Genomic DNA, 18094 nt, shown 5'->3' with positions numbered 1-18094 from the left:
TAATTAAGACTCCTACTCCTGACTCAGTTCAGAGACGTAGTCAGCTTCCAAGTACTGAGGAACGGGGAATTTTAGATTCCACGGCTCTCAGATGGATTTCGAAGAGTAGAAGATATAGTACGAGAGATGTGCTAGACACATTTATGCAGTGGGGAGAACCAACGCAACGGTATGTCTTTGATGAGATGTGCTCGTTGTTACGTGAAGAAATAGAAGAAGATGATGTTGAATCAGATTTGGAAGATTTAATTAAAGTTCAGAAAGAGTTTGCTGCTGGAATGATAGTGGGTGAGAATATAAAAGAAGCGATGGAACTTATTTTAAGTTTTAGGAATGATCCATCTCTTCGTTCGCCAAGAGATTTAGAAAGGGGAAAAATGAAGCTAAGTCGCCAATATCCTATGAGGGAAGTTCCTCCAATCTGGCGCGAAGCAGTAGCACGTGATGATAATGCTGGTATTGTAGGTGCTCCAGCGCAGTTCCAAAGAGTGTGGATACACATTCCATGGAAGCGAGCTGAAGTGCTAGCAGTGAAACAGGCTCCGCGTAAGAATCCTGCTGGATATTACAAGGAATTAACACAGACAGTTGAGGCTTGTATAATGAACCTAGCGGACATTGATATGTTGTTTGGTAACGTAGTTCCGCAACCAGTGTGGGCTAAAATTCGTAGAGAGGATCATCAAGCTGCCTTAGGTGGTGATTGGGCAGCTATCACTGCAGCAGATGGTCAGCAAATAGGTGGTGCAAAACCTGAACCCTTAATTGCTAATCTACCAGGTAGAATAATTGATCTAATGAAGACCTTGATAAAATATGATGAAATAATGCAGCAGCAGCTCAGAGAGGTCGTGGTGGTTTCGTGCAAAATTCTAGAGGTCGAGGACGAGGTGCTATGCCTCCACAAACGAATGATCGTCCTTCCAATCACTTTGATCAACGAAATGGACAATCTACTCAGCAAAGCAGATCTCAACAATATCTTGTTGAGGACTATTGTGAAGTGGATGAGGGATTTCAACAAAATGGGTACTAGGACAGCCATGGACAGAGAGAGGGAGTAGTATCAGTTCCAGTATCAGTTCCAGTGGATCAGAGTGGGCCTTATGTCGCAGTAGCAACATCAGGTATAGTCGAACCATTTCTATTGGATACTGGTGCCGCAAAAAGTTCTATCATTCATGCGAAACTCCCTGGCGCACCTTTGTCCGGCTCAACAAATGTTTCCGTAGGTTTTTTCAGGCGCCCCTGTTTACAACCCGATATCTGGTCCTTTGTCTATTTCTGTTGGACCATGTCACTTGAAAGCACCCCTGATTTTGACGACAGGTTGTAATGAAAATCTGCTTGGTTTAGATTTGTTAAAACGACTATATGCGACATTGTACTGTTCTCCGGAAGGAGTACAGCTTACATTGGGTAAAAATATCACTTCTCCGATGTACTTGTCAATGGATGCACTCCCGCCAGAGCTGCGTTCACTCCCTGATTCTCTTTGGGCGACTGGTCCTAATGATGTAGGTCTCTTAGAAATACCACCATATGTAGTGACTTTGAAAGCAAATGTGAAATTTCCAAGAATTCCTCAATACAAAATATCTAGTGAAGGTGAGCGTGCACTTCTATTGATTGTGCAAGATTTGATTAAGAAAGGTGTAGTCGAAGAAACGAGAGGAAATGTCTGCAACAGCCCTGTATTGCCGATTTTGAAACGAACTGATCCTACAAAACCTCCAGTTTATAGGTTTGTCATAGACCTTAGAGAAGTTAATAAGTTTGTGGTCCCGCAGTTTCCTGTAGTGCCAGACATTACTGCCTTGTTAACATTGATTCCTGCTACAGCTACTTGGTTCTCAGTCATCGACTTGAAGAATGCCTTTTTCAGCATTCCGATAGCCGAAGAAAGTAGAGATATTTTCGGCTTCTGTCTAGGAGGTCGCAGTTTCAGATTTAAACGCGCTCCACAAGGCTATTGTGAGAGCCCATCCATTTATAGTCAAGCATTAAAAAGCCAGTTAGATTCTTTTGTCCTTCCTCCAGGTTCTGCTCTAGTACAGTATGTAGACGATCTTTTAGTGGCTGCCGATGACAAGGAAACTTGCAAAGCAGCTACGATTTCGTTATTGCATCATTTGTCCAATTTGAATCACAAGGTATCTCCTTCCAAAATGCAATACTGCTGCCAAGAAGTGACCTACCTAGGTCATCTCTTGTCAAAGGAGGGAAGGAAGTTGACCCCAGAGAGAATAAAAGCAATTACACAGATGAGTGTTCCACGCACACAGAGAGAAGTACGTGCCTTTTTAGGTATTACCTCTTACTGTAGGCAGTGGATCCCAAATTTTTCTCTTTTAGCAAAACCATTGGTAGCCTTGACTGGGAAAAATGTTCCGAGTCCAGTGCCATGGTCTGATGAATGTCAAGAGAGTTTTACTGAATTACGAAAAGCCTTGTGTTCAGCTCCTGTACTGGGTACACCTGATTACAGCAAACCATTCACGCTCTATGTTCACGAGAGAGAAGGATGCGCGTTGAGTGTTCTGACACAGAAGTTTGGTGATAAACAACGCCCTTGTGCGTATTTCTCATCAACATTAGATCCGGTAGCCAGAGCGTTGCCTAGTTGTTTGAGAGCTACAGCGGCAGCTGCGGCTTCCATTCGACAATCTGCTGGTTTGGTGATGAACAACATGCTAGTGGTCATGGTTCCTCATGCAGTGGATACGCTCATGAACCGAACGAAGACACAACACCTTACTAGTGCGAGATTATCTGGTTACGAGCTGACATTACTAGCGAGTCATATTCAGATCAAAAGATGTAATGTATTGAATCCAGCAACACTGTTGCCGACTGATCAAGAGTCGAGTGATTCCGAGCCACATGATTGCTGTTTTAAAACGGAGGAAGAGACAAAAGGACGCATTGACTTGAAGGATACTCCGTTATCCGATCCGGATGGTACGCTGTATGTGGACGGATCATGTTTTAAATTGGAGAATGGTGATGTGACTGCTGCTTACGCAGTAACGACTTTGAAGACGATTGTGGAGACTGCAAGAGTGAGTCAGAATTCTGCCCAAGCTGCAGAATTAATAGCTCTAACAAGAGCGTGTGTTTTAGCGGAGGGAAAGAGAGTGAATGTGTTTACAGATAGTCAGTACGCATTTGGCGTGGCCCATAGTTTTGGCCGGTTGTGGAGAGAAAGAGGTTTCATTAAGTCCCATGGGACTAAGATCCAACATGGCCAGCTAGTTAATGACTTGTTGGAATCTCTAACCTTGCCGACTGAAATTGCGATTGTGAAGTGCAGTGCTCATAAAGCAATCACGGATGATGTTGGTCGTGGGAATGCTTTTGCTGATGAAATTGCTAAACAGACAGCTAGAGACACGATGAGCAGAATGTATGTTGCTACGTCTGCAAGATGGATTGCTGAGTCTGGAATGTGCGAGGATACTATGGAAAGTGTGAAAGAGATTCAGAAAGAAGCAACTGAGGAAGAGAAACGTGTATGGAGAGAAAGTACGGGCAAGTTGGACTCGAATGGATGTTGGATTGATTTGACGGAACAGCAGCGTTGGATGTTGCCCGATGCGTATGTGCTTGCAGTAGTGACGATGGCGCATGGAGTAGCGCATATAAGTTCTAAAGGGATCTGTAAGATGTTGGCTCCGGTCTGGAGGAATGAGGGAATCAGTAAGTGTGCAGAGAGAGTGGTGAAAAATTGTATGGTGTGCTTGATGCATAATCCTGGCAAGGGAACTCCAACTCCAGCTGGTCATTTCGCTCCTCCTTCCTGCCCCTTTGAAGTGATTCAGTTAGACTTCATTCACATGGAGCGCTGCAATAATTTGAAGTATGTCCTGGTGGTAGTTTGTGCTTTTTCCAGGTGGATCGAAGCATATCCACTAAAGGACAACACTGCCCTATCGACTGCCAAAATTCTTCTCAAAGAATATTTCCCTAGATTTGGAATGCCACGGATTGTATGGTCAGATAACGGAAGTGAGTTTATAGGGAAAGTTATGCAGAGTGTGTGTGCCGGCCTAGGGTTGAAACAGAAATTCCACAGTGCAAACCATCCCCAGTCTGCTGGTTTAGTGGAGGGTTACAATGGCACCCTCAAGCTGAAAATAGCTAAAATACAAGCATCCACAGGTTTAGCCTGGCCAGACGCACTTCCTTTGGCCTTGTTATCAACGAGAGCAACGGTACATTCTAGAATAGGGCTTAGCCCTTACGAAATAATCTTTGGTCGCCCGGCAAATATCTGGGGTGTGCCAAGGCCTAAAGAATTTTGCTCCATAGAATATCCTATGTTGATAGACTACCTTTACGACTTGACTGCTAAATTGAGTCTTATTCATCAACAGGTTTTCGATGCTTTGCCAAAACCTCCGGAGAGTCCAGGGCATCAGCTGAAACCGGGAGACTTCGTTGTCATCAAGAACTTCGCGAGGACGAAGAACCTTCAGCCGAGATTTGTGGGGCCCTTCCAAATCCTACTTGCAACGAGGACAGCAGTTCGTGTAGCTGGCCGCAAGCACTGGGTACACGCATCCCACGTTAAGCGTGTCCCTTTGCCGCTCCCTTACGACGACTGGGTGAAGAAGGGAATTGGTGCCTCCGAATCTGAAAGCACACCGAAGTTCATCTCTTTCAGCGATGCCGAATTGATTACTGACACTCTAAAACCTGACTCTCCTCCTGAAAAGACTCCTTTGAACACTGAACATTTGTCTCCAGCATCAGAAGAAACTTTGCCATCTGCGAACTTAAACACTGCAACAGCTGCTAGTGATACACTATTTGCCGATCAGACAGTACCAGCGAAACAGAAATATAACTTAAGAAGCCGTAAAATGGACAAATAAAGCAGGCAACTGCATATTGTGATTTTGATATATTGAACTTTTGCCTTCAGCCAGGAAGTTTGCTATTGTTTATTGTTTTTTTTAAATTGCCTTGCCGTCTGGGTAGCCGTAGGGTCGTGGCTGTGTGCCTAGTTGAATCTGCAGGGGTCTGACACAAGGTCGATCTTTCTGTTGGTTCTGGGAACTCCCAGGGCTGATAGAGGCATTTTCACCTACGTACACATCATCAGTGGTCGCGAGCGGATTGTAGAAGATGGAGCTTCCTGCGCTGCAACGAGAAAATGTGATTTATGTTCGCAGAAACAGACTTTACAGAATTCTTCATAGCAAATGCTTTTTGATGCAATGTGCCATTACATTCTTGATTATTTTAGCAACATTGGTGGGTGGAATCGTCTTTAGTATAAATTTGATTTTTGTGCCAGTTACTACAGTACCTCCCCTTGATCCTGCCATCTCTTCTGTTTCTTCTATACACTCTTTCCACTCGTTTCCGGAACATGAGCAAGCTCGACGCTCAGAATTCACCAACAACACTTTTGTACAGCTCTTGCACCAACACCAACTGGTAGTTAACACTACAGACTGCTGGGTGTGTGGCTTGATACCCCACACTATGGATAAAGGTATTCCCTATCTGGTTTTGCCTTTCAGCTACAATGGATCATTTCAGGCCCTCCAAACCATTTTTGCTTATGCCCTTGAAACCTATCCTCCACGTCCACCGCGTTCCACTAAATATAACTCTGCCAACAAAGCCTTAGTCCAGGGAATTATTGACATGGTCAAGGACGTCAATAATACTCCATCATACCCTAGAGACGAATTACGAGTGTATTTAAGTTGGAATACTTCAGAGTATCGCCTTAGTTTAGGAGAAAGCAAGCGTAAAAGCTCAACTCCAATCTGGGTCGTACCTCACCGAGGTCAAGTCTGTCTGCAAGGTAATGGGAGAAATCCGAGGGCTCAGCTAGGGAGGAGTGAGTGCGTAGAGACTTATGTGTTTCCGGCTAACTCTTCCCCTGCCTTTCTCACTGCTAGGGGCACCTACTTCATTTGTCGAGACAGAGCTTATACATGGTTGCCTGCCGACTTTTCAGGATCATGTTATATTGCTAGATTGTTGCCTCCGACATACACTGCTTCATCTGATTACCACAGAACCAGAGTAGCGAGAGGTGTCTTCAGCAAAGAGGATACCGCTGGTCAGGAAGCTGGAGACTTCTTCAAAGGCTTCCTTCCGTTCTGGGGGCCTATGGCCAATAGTAGAAACATACGTCAGCTAACACGGGTAGTTGAATCTACTATTACCGAAACTGCTGGTGCCCTTAGCAACTTGACAGCTGAGCTTCAGGCGGATAGACTAATGACGTTGCAGAACCGTATGGTTCTAGACGTTATACTTGCAGATCGAGGTGGGGTATGCAGAATGATCCAATCGAGCTGCTGTGTCTTTATTCCTAATAATGCTCCAACAGTCTATGAGGCGATCTCTAAGCTACATAAGATTTCCGACTCCATACATGTAGACAAGGGAAACTGGTCCTTCATGGAGTGGTTTTGGACTCTGATATCAGCGTGGGGATGGAAGGTTCTGATGGTCAGTGGTGTCATCTTAGTATTCCTATTCTCATGTTGTCTGATTATCCAGTGTGGTCCTGCTCTGTGTAGTCTTTGTGCTGCAACTTGTCTCAGGAAACCACCTGCGTTTGGAGAAAAGACACGAGAAAGGATGATGATACAACAGCATGTCACTGACCTGATGAGCATAGAATTAGATTCTGACATAGACTGAGTAATTGCCTATGTAAGGGCAAAAGGAGGGTCTGAGGTTCCGTGACGATTTGAACCCGTGTTTTCAACATTGTCGGAAATACATAATATTGGTATCAGCGAACCGCAAATGATCCATTTAGTATATCCTGGTGTTTTCGCTACGCTACGAGCAAGAGCACTCCTTTTATAAACACATTTCTGATCTACCCACGGCATCCATCTTAGATCATGGCCGCCATTTTGTGTTTCTTGCCCTCACATACGCAATAACCTCTGATCACTTCATTTCGATTAAGGACACGTAACCTTAGCCGGAGATTCACCTCTTTCATGACACGTGCACCTTAAACCAGATCACGCTGTAGCTGCATGACTCGACAAAGGCTGCCTCCTCTGCCCGAGGCCAGTCCTGCCAAACTGGTCTCTGTGTCCATTGTCCTGATCATGATTAGGCGGCCGAAGCCGGTAGCCTTGCCCATTTACAACCCACAAACATCTCTTATCCCACTTTTCTATCTTCCACACCTGGCTCTGTTTCTTTCTTTCTGAATCTTTATTAGGGGGAGGTAACGAACTTTACGATGAGGCGGTCCGGGTCCTGAATGCAATATTGACAGGGAATTGTGACAAACTAGTGGGAACCCCTCTTTTCGTAATGTTTGGCCTCAGATATTATCGACGGTTCCTGTGTAACGCTAAATATTTATTGTTTTAGACACAAAGGTTTTGGGAATGTATTACATGTAAAGAATTTGCCCCCAGCTTAAAATTCAGTATATAAGGAGCAACCCTCTTTGTACAAATGGAACAGGCTCCTAGATTCTGCCCGTGTGTAGTATCTGTGACTTCTGTGTCCGTGCAGTAATAAACCTTTGGTCTTTGACGCCACCATCGAGAAGCCCGTGTTTCTGTTCATTTGTGCACCAAGGCAGGTGGAACTCCGGGGTCTTTGGGTGTTGTTCCCTGACACCTCTGGACGGAACCAAAAAGTCCAGAACTCCAGACCCTGACACTCACCTTATTAGGAACAGCTCAGTACTTTGTTGTTCACGCTGTCCCCCTGGGCGAACACTGCAGCTGGACCTTCCGCTCCTGACGAGTGGTAGAATTCGCCTATTCCCCCCCTTTTTTGTAGACAAAAAAAGTAATTTAGTAGCACCAACAAATTGCTGCATTTGGATGAATAATAGCTTTTAAAAAAAGATTTACCAGTTAGAAGAGAGGTAAGACAGTAAATACTGCGGTGTAAGGGAGACAATGTTGTTTTTTAGCCACTTTTTTAGACTTCAGGTACCGCCCAACTGTGTATAAAAAGACTGAAAATTGCAGTTTGATAATTGGGGGAGGATTTGGCCTAATGGTTAGAGCGATAGACCTCGAAGGTGAGGAACCGTGTCGAGTTTCGGCAGGGACGCTCAACATCCTGTGATTCTGGGCCAATCACTTAATCTCCCCATACCTAACAAAAATTAATGTGTACATCAGTAACACAACAGGTGCACATGTAACGTGCTCTGATACCTTCGGGTCGCGTTTACGCTACATAAAATTAAAAAAAAAAATAAAATAGTTGCTGAGCATAGATCAGAAGACAACCCGGGGGTTTAAGCATGAAGATGGCCTCTATTACTGCCTCACTTAAAATAGCAGAAAAGGAAAAAATGATGTCATTAACGACCCCTGCCATGATCCCACCTGAGTGGCAAGTAGGCACCTAGAATTATCTGCTGGTTTTTTTATGATGAAAAGTTCAGACAGAGTTTCACATAGAGGTTGCCAGGTGATACCTCCCTCTGATTGTACTATTTTAAACTCCACATCTACTACCTTGAAGAGATATACACCATCAAGGTACAACTATATGAAGTTAGGTTTAGAACATCTATACAGACTTACCTTTTAATAGTTTGGCCCTCGATATTCTGTGTACGATATTAAGGTCCCACGATATTCTCTACTGGATAGTTAGTAGGCACGCCTACCTCATGGGGCAGTTAGCTGCTTAACGATTCCGAACAATCCCTGTGGTGCGTAACCGCAGTGGGGATTTCAGAGGAATAAATAGTTGCACTTGCATCTGGGCAGAGGATGTGGCCTAACGGCTAGATCGGTCAACCTCGAAGCTGGGGACCCGGGTTCAAGTCTCGGAAGGGACGCTCAACATCCTGTGACTCTGGGCAAATCACTTAAACTCCCAGTGCCTACCAAAATGAACGTATGTAATGCAACTGGTGCTCATGTAAAGCACTCCGATGCCTTCTGTCAAGTTTGCGCTATCTAAAACTTCCCCCCTCCCCCCAAAAAAATATTTTAATTTGCTAGCTCTAACCTCCCTCAGATAGGCCTTCTGAGGGAGAAGGCCAATCTGAGGCCGTTCAGATAGGTCTCAGATAGGCCTTTCTGAAGTTCTATTTCACATTCAGGTTATATGTTGGGTGCCAGGCATTCTGCTTGTGTGGTATTCAGTTTGTGTTTCTTAAGCTTTTCACAGAACCATGTACTTCTGGCCAGAATTAGCTGTTTTCACCAGTTTAGAATTGACGCCCACCTCCTTCTTAGAGGCAGACCTCTCCTGCACCCTTTCACTAGCTGTAGTGACTTGGTCAGAGATTGATAGTGACTTCCTAAAATATTCAATAGTAATTAATTTTGACTGTCGGGCACAAGTTACAGTGTTTATTTCAGTCCTGTGACCATGTTTGGGAAGTACGATGGAAAAGCTGACTCCTCTATGGTCCGTCCAAGGTAAAGATAGATATGGACCAACCTGAAAGCATCTATCCTGCCTGGTGAAAATAGAGTCCCTTCTTATGGTTGGAAAATGGTTCAGAAGAGTGAGATTTTGTAGTACTGTGAAATCCATCTGCAGGTGTGGATTGCACAGCTGGAAACACAATAATCAAACAAAATAGATGGTCATCAATTCTACATGATCAGAGAGGAATCCGTTCACATAGTTATGGTTGCTTGGAGAGAAGAATTACAGATCTGTTTACATCATTAATTGGACCATATTTGCATTGTATTATTAAGGATCTCAGAATAGCATCTCTGATGACATAGGCCCTGGCATCAGAACATGTCACCTCCACGCTGACTCCAACACCAGGTCTGAAAGCTTCACGACATCACATTAGCATTCTGCAGAATGCACAGTGTGATGGCTCAGTAGATAAATGCATGGTCTTCAGAGATCTGTGTTTGAACTTATGGCCTCAGGTTTGAATCCGTGGTTAACTTGGCATTTCTTCACCCTGAGATTGATAAAATGACTACTACTGAATTAGGCAGCAATAAACAGTGCTTAATTTGTAAACCAGTAAGTGCCAGGGCTCTTGTCGGGATGCCACTGCACCTTGCACCACATATTGGCCCTTCCAGCTGCCAATGACAGTAAAAACGCAACTACTAGAATATTAGCATAACAGCACAGCTGTTGTTATGCTAATACCTAAATTAGCCAGACAGCGCCACCATGTGGAAGACTGTCATAAACCCCGGTGCTAGCAAATAGGTGTCGGTGCTGAGCACCGAAAACCACTAGCTCAAATTAAGCATTGGCCATAAACATCTGTAATTTAGCTTCATGGTTTCTATTGGTGGAAGATATGAGTTGATCAAAACTGTTCCTCGGCGCTATACAATAGAGGTGAGAGATGGATAAAAAGTATCCCGAAACATAATCCTACTACCCAGCACACAAGGTGTGATGAGAGATGTGTCTTTCCAGATATAGGGATACAGTGCCCAGGTGCTATGCGGACTGGAAACTGACCTGTTTGTAGTTTTCTAGGGACACATCGCTGCAGCCCCTCCTCCCAGAGCGATGTTTCCCGTACCTAATGTGAGCCAGCAGTTGCAGGCGCAGTCAGTGGCACTTCTTTCTGGGGACCAGCACTTATTTTTTCTCATAAATTGCATTCCCTGAGCAGGAGAGAGAAAACCACACAAGGAGAACAGGGGCATAGGAAGGGGGATGCGGCGGATGCGGCCGCCCCTGGTGTCATCACTGAGGAGGGTGACAAAATGGCAAAAATATGTGTTTTAAACAAATATTTTTTACATTTTTGCAAGTCGGGAGTGACAAGAAATTTTCGGCACCGGGTACCACCTGACCTTGCTACGCCACTGAAGGAGAAAGATGAAGAGAGAAGGAAAAAGAGTAATAAAGAAAACAGGGATGAAAATTAATCTGAAAGAGTACAAGAAGGGTCTAGTAGTGAATGAAAGAGGCATGAAGTGGAGTCAATACTAGGCAGCCTTGGTATTCGAACCTTCAACATTTGATAATGCTGGCTACGGGCTTCTGAGCAAAACGCTGGGTCCCAGAATTCTTTTTCCTACAAATTACTCAGCAGCAACCCTTCCACAAGGGCAGAGGCGCCACACTTGCACATTTTGGACATAAAGAGCCTCTATCAGTTCAGTAGCGTAACGAAACTTGAGGGGGCCACCCTGCTAAGTACATGGAGGGGCCCCCTCCAAAATCAATCAGCAGCTCTCATACCAGGGTACTGTGCTGAGGGCCCACCACCCCTGCACCGGGAGGGTTTCAGGGGTGTATGTTACACCACTGCTGGACATGAAACACAACTGTATTGATTGAGTCCTGCTTTCAGGGGTTAGAGAGCAAAATATCATGTTTATTAATTTGCGGAGCAGGCAATTATATTATCTCTTATCCTTCGGCCTAGGATCCTTTTTCTTTTATCCAAATGAACCATTAATCGTTATTGCATACTTGTAGGTCTCCTTTCACTCAAATGCCTCTAGACAATTCTACAGTGAATAGCTCAGGCTTCCTCTATCACTCTTGCTTATTTTTCCTCTAATAGCATTATCACCTTCACTTGCTCCATTATCCCTGAGTGTGTGGCCAATGGTGTCAACTTTCCATGCGGTAAAATGAAGGTGTCAGCCCTAATATCTTAGTTGAAGAAGGTTTAACTAGTATAACCTTTATTTACAGGAATTTATCATGCTATTCTTTTTTTCATAGATACTCTTGCATTTTCCTTCTTCAGCTACTGATTGTTCCAAATGAAGGCTGGACGTTCCTATCATTTGTTTTATGGAGAAAGAGTCATCAGGCCCATCTTCTTTATTTTTCTGTTCTACTTGGGCCCCGCACGCAATTCTCCCAAAATAACAGAACATTTTGTCACCCTCTCGGTGCTTGTATGTGTACAATACCTCCAGAGAATTCACTGAAGACGCGCATTACTCCCCAGCCCATTAATAGAATGTGGGTAAGACCCACAATGGGCCTTGAGTAAAAGGACCAACCCCACAGCATTCTTGGGTTCTGCATCTTAAACACTTAACTTCCACCTACCATTTCCAAGGGCTCTACATTGCTACCTATCAGTGTGAGCATGGCTAGTGAGCCCAACATCAAAGTTCAAACTACCTGCTTTCTGTATATTTGTCAGGGTCCCAAATTACCCCAACTAGTGTCAGAGCCTCCTTATGGCGGAATCGTTATTATTATTCCTGGATTCCCTCATGATCCATGGCAGCATTATTTAAATTCCATCAACAAAGTCACCATGTCTTCTGCTATTCACTGGTATTATTGCCAGCAGCTCCAGTTTATGTGTCAGTATTATCACAGTCCCATGGGTCAGCTCCTGCATCATATAGAGGCAATGCTTAGTACTTGCCATGGTATCAGTGCCAAAACATAGTGGTGTTCCCATAATCAGTTCCAGCAACCCACCAGTTACCTATGGTCTGAGAAAATATCTCCAGCACTTTCAACATTAGTGGTTGCACATGCCAAGAGATTATTGCCAGGTTAACCCCACCCCCAAAATAAATCCAGTGGCCATATCAGTGCTTTTCATTGGAATAAATATTTAACAACAAGGGATGGTGATGGACAAAGTTTCTGAATTAAGCAGAAAACTAACGGTGATGGATCACGCCCTGATCTTTGGACTGGGTAAGAGTGGTCTGCTTAATTCAGACACTCTGTTCATCACCACCCCCTTTTCTGAATCGTTTCATTGGACTAATGCACACATACACAGAATACGAGGATTGCAAAAGCTAAGAACAGCGTTCAGGAAGTTGTTTGTTTACTAAGGGAGGTAGGCGAGTGGAGACCAAGTGGTGTATCTGGGTGAAAGAAGCACATCTATATTTGCTGTCAATGCATTCCCTCTCTCACACTGACAGAATGATGCTTCCCAGGGCTCCATTTTGTACTTACGGTGCATGGTCGGTGCCTCCAGCATTGCAACGCAACCAGCTGCTGAGCTATGGAGTTTAATCTGCAGGTTGTCCGTTCGAATCTCAGCAAGATACACTCAGCCTTTCATTCCAATCCAAGATCGATAACATGAATATCGATTTCAGTTAGGCAGTAATAATTGTGTATAGAAACCCTACACCACACCATCCACCTGGAACATAGGGCTTAGCGAGGAATTGGCATTGTCGATATGGAGGGGAAAGAAAAACTTAAATAGGGCCTAAAAGAGGTCATGAACTTTGGTTGGTTCTTGCAAAATAAAGCGTTTTAGGGAAAGCGCAATGTAACCATCACATCTGTCTTCTGCGCCGAGAGTACCAAATCTCCTTCAGTACCGAAAAAAAATCACTAACTTCCCTTAGTATGCTGACCTCCGCTCTAACAAACACAATCGGAGAATGCACAGCTTCTGAAAACACGCGCCACACAGATAGAGAGGGGGAGAAATGCTTATTGCTTGGGGAAGGCAAGAGGGGGTAATGCCACCCACAGGCCACTCTTGCCTACTCGGCTCGGACGCAGACTCACCTGACCTGAGGGCTGAGCCTGGCCAGGCCTGCAGCTTCAGTGGTAGGCGCGAGCGGGCCCAGGGCAGGCAGCAGAAGGCAGGGCAAGGCTAGCCAGGCAGGGGGTAGTAATAATTTAAATTATGGCCGGTGACGGACATCGGACGGTCCTTCTCTGTCTCTGGCATAGGAGCATTGCTGGGTCCTGGGATGCCACACCTCACAAGTCTTATGCACACTTTTAATTGCGCACTTAATGCAGAAGGCCTGGCTGTTTGAGCTGAACTGTGCTGGGATGAGGATGCAACGCCCCTGTACTGTTATTGCTAGCCTCATATCTAGGTGCTTCAGTTTTAAGCCCTGAAGTGCACAGTGCAGTGTGTCCATCACTGACGCAAAAAAGTGATAGGGTTCGCACCCAATACTTAAATGTGCATTTAAGTATTGGGTGCGTGTTCTGACATGGATTTTGGCTCTATTTCGGAGTAATGATGACTTTAAGCTTGCTAACATCTATAATCTGTATTCTTGCTTTGTGTTGGTCCTTTTAAGCCCTTTTTTCCAGACCTAGAAGAGGATAGCTGCTTAATATGATGATAGATCCCTCATTCTTGACTCTAATCCATCTATTGCCTATTGGCTTTGACATAATTATGTGTCCTTTGTAGTCCTGACTTTATATTACATATTGGTATGGTTTGTGTAGGTACTCTGACAGAGCTAAGGGTTATTTCATCCTTCTCAGGCCTACAAGGCCCAGAACTAGAGAGACTCCATTTTGCTTTCTGTCCCTGCAGAGCTGAGATGCTTGCAGGGTAAAAGTAATGTTTATAGTTCAGCCTGTTGTCTACTAGGGGAAAACCAGCCAGGACTGGTTCTTATCCGAAGAATGTGTTTGTCTCTTGGGCCCAGACGTAACATGCGGATGGCCACTGCGGTTGCGCAAGGGGCCCTGGAGCTGGCACAGGAATTCGGTGGGAGGCAGCCCTCTGTTGGAAATTTCCATGAGGGAAGAGCATTCTATATTAGTGAAGTGCAGAGGCGGAGTCAGTTAGAAAGAGTTGAGTTGGAGGAGCAGAAAGAGTTTGAGCTGGAAGGAGTTGAGCTGGAGTTGCAGACAGAGATGAGTTGGATTGGAGCAGAGGAGAGAAGTGGAGTTGCAGAAGGAGTGGAGAATCAGAAAGAGTTTGAGTTGAATTGGAGCAGAGGAGAGGAGTGCAGTTGCAGGAGGAGAAGAGACAGAAGATGCTTGGAAGAGAGAGAAGACAGACAGACAGTCAGTGAGCTGGAACTGGAGGAAGCAGTCAGAAGCAGTTACTTATCAGGAGGAGTTGTGATCAGCTGGAGTCTGAAGTGATGCCTTTTGGAAGAGACGGAAGTTATATCGTGGATTAATTAGTGGGAGCAGCTGGAGTGAATTGGACATTGGCACAGAGACAATCAGACAGAGTGAAGAAGCTAGTGGAGCGCACGGTTATCAGAGCGGCAGAAACAAATAGACTGAAGTTGGAAGGTGGAGAGAGTTTGTGGGGGAGAGGAATCCAGTGCAGAGTGATCAGCGCAGATGTGTGTCCAAGAGTGCAGGAGAGGATCTAAGACGAGCTAAGGCACAGACGAGAGAGGAGCCCAGATGACAGCTAGAGCAAGACCTCACACTCCTCAGGTGATACCCTTCCTTATTTTCAAATATTAACCTTGTCCTTACACTATATGTCTAATCCTTTTTCTTTCAGCGGTGTGAAGTCTATTTACAGTTCCTGTTAGTTATAGAGACCCCGCAGATCTGTGTATGTGTCTATTCCCATTTTATTGTTATTGTAATCAAGATACCCCAGTTCTTAGTGAACCAGTGTGCATGTTTGTTCTTATGATAGAGCTAACCTTTCTCAAAAGGAAATAGGAGCGCTTAAATCAGGGAATAACTTTTGCATACAGTGTGTGTCTCTTGTTCTTAAAGCGCAGGTAACCTTTCCTTCTAGTCAGGTGTTACAACCAAAACAGATGCTGCCCCTGATCAGGTAAGTAGCCACTGAATAATTAGGGAGAGAGAGGAGCCCTTGAGCTAGGGAAATATTTATAGACTAAGTAATTCGGCCATTCCATAATATTATTGTAGTAGTGAACCTTTAGTGAATAGTGAGAGAAACTTCCCAACATAGAGAGAGAGAGAGCTGAAGGTATTCATAGGAAAGTGATCGTCGTTGGTAAGCGGCGTTAATGAGAACACCAGGTGGGAAACTGGTGCATAGGTTCGCCGGATTGTGGACCGGGCTGTGAGTGAGAGAACACTAGGGAGGAACACTAGTGTGTAGGTTCACCGGATTGTGGACCGGGCTGTGAGGGAGAGAGCACTAGGGCTGCAGACTAGTGTGTAGGCACGCAGGATTGCGATTTGCCGAGCGAGCACTGACTGTGGTCAGTGTGTAATTGTAAATAATCAGAACTGCCCCAGGGTAGATTAGTCTGGAACCATGTGGTCGCGAGACTATGAGGTATGAGTGTGGTGTAGGGCATGGACGTCCTTAGTAATCAGTGAGTATTCCTAGTAATCCCTATAGATTTAGTGGTGTTTCTGATGATATGAGCTGGTATATTGTGAGTTCCCCATCCTCAGGTAGGTACCCAGGTGCCTGGACAGATGGGTCCTGAGGAGGGAGGTGGTTACGTTCCGGCTGGGTTGGAGGTGCTCTGAGGAGCGGATCCTATCTGGTCCGAGAATCTGGCCGTTACAGTGCGCAACCTACCACTTTTTTGATTTAGTTCCCTCACTGACCAGGGAGACTGCACCCATCTTCAACCTTCATGCAAAAATGGCTTACGATGACATAACAGCCTTGACCGATTTGAGAACTGAAACCTTTGCATTTTCCACGGACGACATTGATAAAATGTATGCTTTGATTCCAGAGGTGGATAAAAGGGTGGGTAACCCAATATACCCTTGTGGGCTTGGGCAATCAATATGTTTATAGCAGAGGGTGCCAGCAAGGGATTTATTAAAAAACCAAAGTTTTGCAGTGCGATGAAGTCTATGTTATTAAGACTTGTCAACTGAGCGAAACAGTCACTGTTCTGTATATTACTGTCTGTTTTCAGACCCTATAGAAGCTACCACACTAGCCCTATATAAGTCAATCAATTTTAAACAGTTTTTCAACACTTTTTGTAATTTTGCTCAATAAATGAACTTTTGAAAGAAGAATGTAAAGCAACACGGAAAAGTTTGTTTTTCAAAGAAAATTATTATTTATATTCTTTTGAGTTCAAATTTTCAAGGGTACACAATCAATAGTAATTGCACATAAATCTTAGGTAAACGGAAGTGACAAAACAATCCATTAGTACATAAGAAAAAACAATCCAGTCTAACAAAAATATATATAAAATTGACTTCTTATAAGAATAATAAATAGAAAGTCAAATGCAGGGTGTAGACATGGACTGGTGTGTCGACGTTTCGGTCTCAAAGGTTATATCCAAAGACCATCCTCAGGACAGTGAATTTAATGCAATGTAGATGACCCCTATAAAAAAAGTCATAAAATTAACATACATTCTTACCAAGTGTTGCTAACATACAGTCATTTATGTGCATATGTTTAAACTATTTACATTGCAAAAATAAATGTAAAAAGAGTAGCTTAACAAACTGGTCAGTGTGGTGACAAGAGTGCTGGCTTACGAAATTACATTTGAAACTTAATCTAAGATATTCCACAAAATGAGGTAAATGAACTTACTTATAGTAAAATTAGAAGTCGCTATGAGTAATCAAAGCTGCAGTTCATCATGAAGGTTCATAACCTGTGAGAAATGAATATGAATGAGGTAAAATTAACCTACAGTGCGTAATATTGATTACTGAGTTTGTCTCGGTGAGTATAAGAGTGACCAAATTAATTGGTTTTTACCTCAAGGGATCGCCAAATATCCCCTGTAGTTTATGTCCATACAATCAAGTCGATTGATGTCTAATCCTTATACGTCAAACCTTTTGTTCTTATTCTCAGGATTCCAGTGTGCTGAAGTATATAAAATTTATTGTGTAGCGTAAAATTTGAATGAGTTTGTTTGTTTATTTCTAGGTAAACGAATATATAAAACATCATTTGATCTTTAGTGGGAATCCGTACATGATGTTTTAGCAGAAGTTGGCCGCGTAGTAGAACGAACCTGTATTGGCCCGAGCTTAGGCAGATATTAAGTAAAACATAGTGTATCTACTAACTAGTTGTAGGCGAGAAATTAGCCCATAGCTTATTGTCAATCACGAGGCCGGCCATTCTAAAGTCTACGTATGCGGAACACATATTGAGCTCCGAGTTAAACTTGTGTAGTATCGACCCAACCAAAAATCTCTGTTGGTGTGAGATTGATTATTATAACATATTATGTGGAACTTATTTGAAAGACATGAATTTGTATGTTTTTTATAGTCGCTAGCATTATGAATGGCTTTGATGCTATGGAATCTCTGTGAACGGACTCAGAGAGAAATGTACATATATACAGTGCGAGCATAACACAACGCAACACCTACATAGCGGGGCTGAGTTTTAAGTCATTATGTATGGCTTCAATTCTAAAAAATCTCAGAGAAAGGTCGCAGAGAAAAGTACATATATAAACAGTGTGAGCATATCACAACGCGACATCTACCTAGCGTGGCTGCGTTTTGA

Source organism: Lissotriton vulgaris, unplaced genomic scaffold (genome assembly GCF_964263255.1).
Source record: "Lissotriton vulgaris unplaced genomic scaffold, aLisVul1.2 SCAFFOLD_348, whole genome shotgun sequence".
Classification (NCBI taxonomy): domain Eukaryota; kingdom Metazoa; phylum Chordata; class Amphibia; order Caudata; family Salamandridae; genus Lissotriton; species Lissotriton vulgaris.
Note: the sequence above shows the minus strand (reverse complement) of the source record.